This window comes from Hipposideros armiger, unplaced genomic scaffold (genome assembly GCF_001890085.2).
Source record: "Hipposideros armiger isolate ML-2016 unplaced genomic scaffold, ASM189008v1 scaffold_332, whole genome shotgun sequence".
In the NCBI taxonomy this organism is placed as follows: domain Eukaryota; kingdom Metazoa; phylum Chordata; class Mammalia; order Chiroptera; family Hipposideridae; genus Hipposideros; species Hipposideros armiger.
In genome coordinates this window covers 596757-598774 of record NW_017731682.1, presented here as the reverse complement: position 1 = coordinate 598774, position 2018 = coordinate 596757, and the positions used below count along the sequence as shown (strand labels likewise).

The 2018-nt window shown below is 51.2% G+C and overlaps 1 protein-coding gene across 9 annotated transcripts in view; it reads left to right on the top strand.

The window, feature by feature from the left end:
* The window catches only part of TSPAN11 (tetraspanin 11), a 79869-nt gene that overhangs the window by 50364 nt on the left and 27487 nt on the right, over window positions 1-2018 (top strand). The window lies entirely within an intron of this gene.

Here is a 2018-nt window from a genome sequence, read left to right as displayed (position 1 = left end):
CCTAACTTTTCCATGCAGCCTTTTCAGCACTTCCAAATAGTAAACTTGGTTAACTGTCCAATTGGTACAAATTCATAATCAATAATCCCTCTGATATCAAAAAAGTTTAGCAACATCGCTGCAACAAGTTCACGAACTTAGTGGTCAGACCTCATATGTCTCTGTGTCTTTGTGTATCTGTGTGTTTGTCTGTGTGTGTTTGTGTGTGTGTGTGTGTGTTGCAGGAAGGCAGGAGATGAAGGGATGCTTGGTAAGAAGCATCTGTTTGCATCCCCAATCCAAGAGTTTATTTGGGGATTACACGCTGCCTTTCCATCATTCAGTTTCCTGCTTTCTTTCCTTGGCAGATTCTGGGTGTAACTACATAACTGGATAACAGACGTGCTATAGTCCCTGTCATTGAATGAGGCATAATGGCCAGTGCCCTGATAAGTGAGCCTCTTGAGAGAGGGGACCCTCAGAATAGATGGTCTGAACAGCAGGCAGTCCTTCAGCTAATTACTGGGAAGCCTGTGTGCCGAAGCAAATGTTCTTCCTTCCCAGTGCTGTTACAGGTCCCCACAGGCTGCACCACATCTCTCCTGCTGATGTTAAAATAAACCTTATCGCACAAGCACACACCCACCAAGGATGGCCTAGAAGTGGGCTAGCAGTTGAGGAACTTGATCTGGTGGAAATCTCCTCCTGAGGCTCCACGTAGGGACCGACGTGGTTGTTGAGAGTGGCCGGTACTGCTGCTCTACTCTCATGGGCTGGAGGGAGGAAAGGGCTTGTGATGGCCCATCAGTCACTTAAGGATCAGTGCATTTCCCCGCTTTGCTTAGTCCTCCTCACTCGGGAGCCAGAGTTGGCTGTATTCCCTGCCAAGGGCCACAGCAGAGGAGAGGGCAGGACCATCCCTCCTTCCTGTTCGATCCACACTCATACCCACCTGGCAGCAGCGGTGACAGCCTCGGAGCCGCAGGTTCTCCCACCCCCATGGGAGCAAGCCAGGAGTGTGGCTGGGCAGCCGTCTGGCAGTGTCCCTCTCATGCCAGGTCCTCACCCTGGCATTGGGAAGCTGTGCCTCCATGCTGATGCTCGGCGCCCTGCTCAATGGCACTGCACCTCACACTGAGGTTTTAGGGGAGCTTAACATCAATTGAAAAATAAGACTCAGGAAACAGAGAGAAGGTGGTCAGAGGTCATCTTTATTACTAACGCAGCTGAAGGGGGCCTTATTTCGGCAGCCAAAAACCTTAGCAGCTCTTCAGCTCTGGCTGAGATAAGGACAAGACTGGGTACCTCATTAAGAACTGCCTCACCGAATGCATTGCATGATGGAAAGCAGAGAAGATGGCACCCTGAGGACAGGCTGTCCCAAGCAAGGAAGGGAGGGAAGGGAAGGAGGGAGTGAGGCCCTCCCACCAAACAAATAAGAAGAGCAGTGAGTAAGGAAAGGGGGAGAAGCCAGGTGTTCCTCTAGACGTCCCTGCCTGGAAGCAGGAGGCCAGGAGGGAGGAGGCTCGGTCCTGACACTGACAGACCAAAGAAGCAGCAGCACCAAGACATTCTTTCCATCTAAACCCTACATTTTATGCAGAAGGCCCAGAGAGGGTGAGTGATTCACCCCAGTCACACAGCATCTTCACAGAGGCAAGCTGGGCCCAGACTCCTAGGACAGGGTGCCTTGGGTGATCTCACCCTTTTCTCTGACCAGCACCATTCTGGGTTCAAGAAGTACATTTCTCAGGCTGCAGGGATGTGCCTGATCATGGCCTACCTGTAGCAGCAGATTTTCTATATGCAGCAGTTTTTACAGCCAGTTAATTTCCACCACCACCTCCTCCAATGTTCTGCATCTCATGCTCCATGTTACACTGATGAGGCTGCCTAATTCTTGGACCTCACCAAACATTCCCAGCACATTCCTAGAATTTCTTGCTCTGCTGGGCACAAGACAGGACGAGAAGGGGAGGAGACACAGCAGGGACGAAGACTGAGCTCTTGGCTTGGAGTCTAAAGAGGAAGGCAAGACA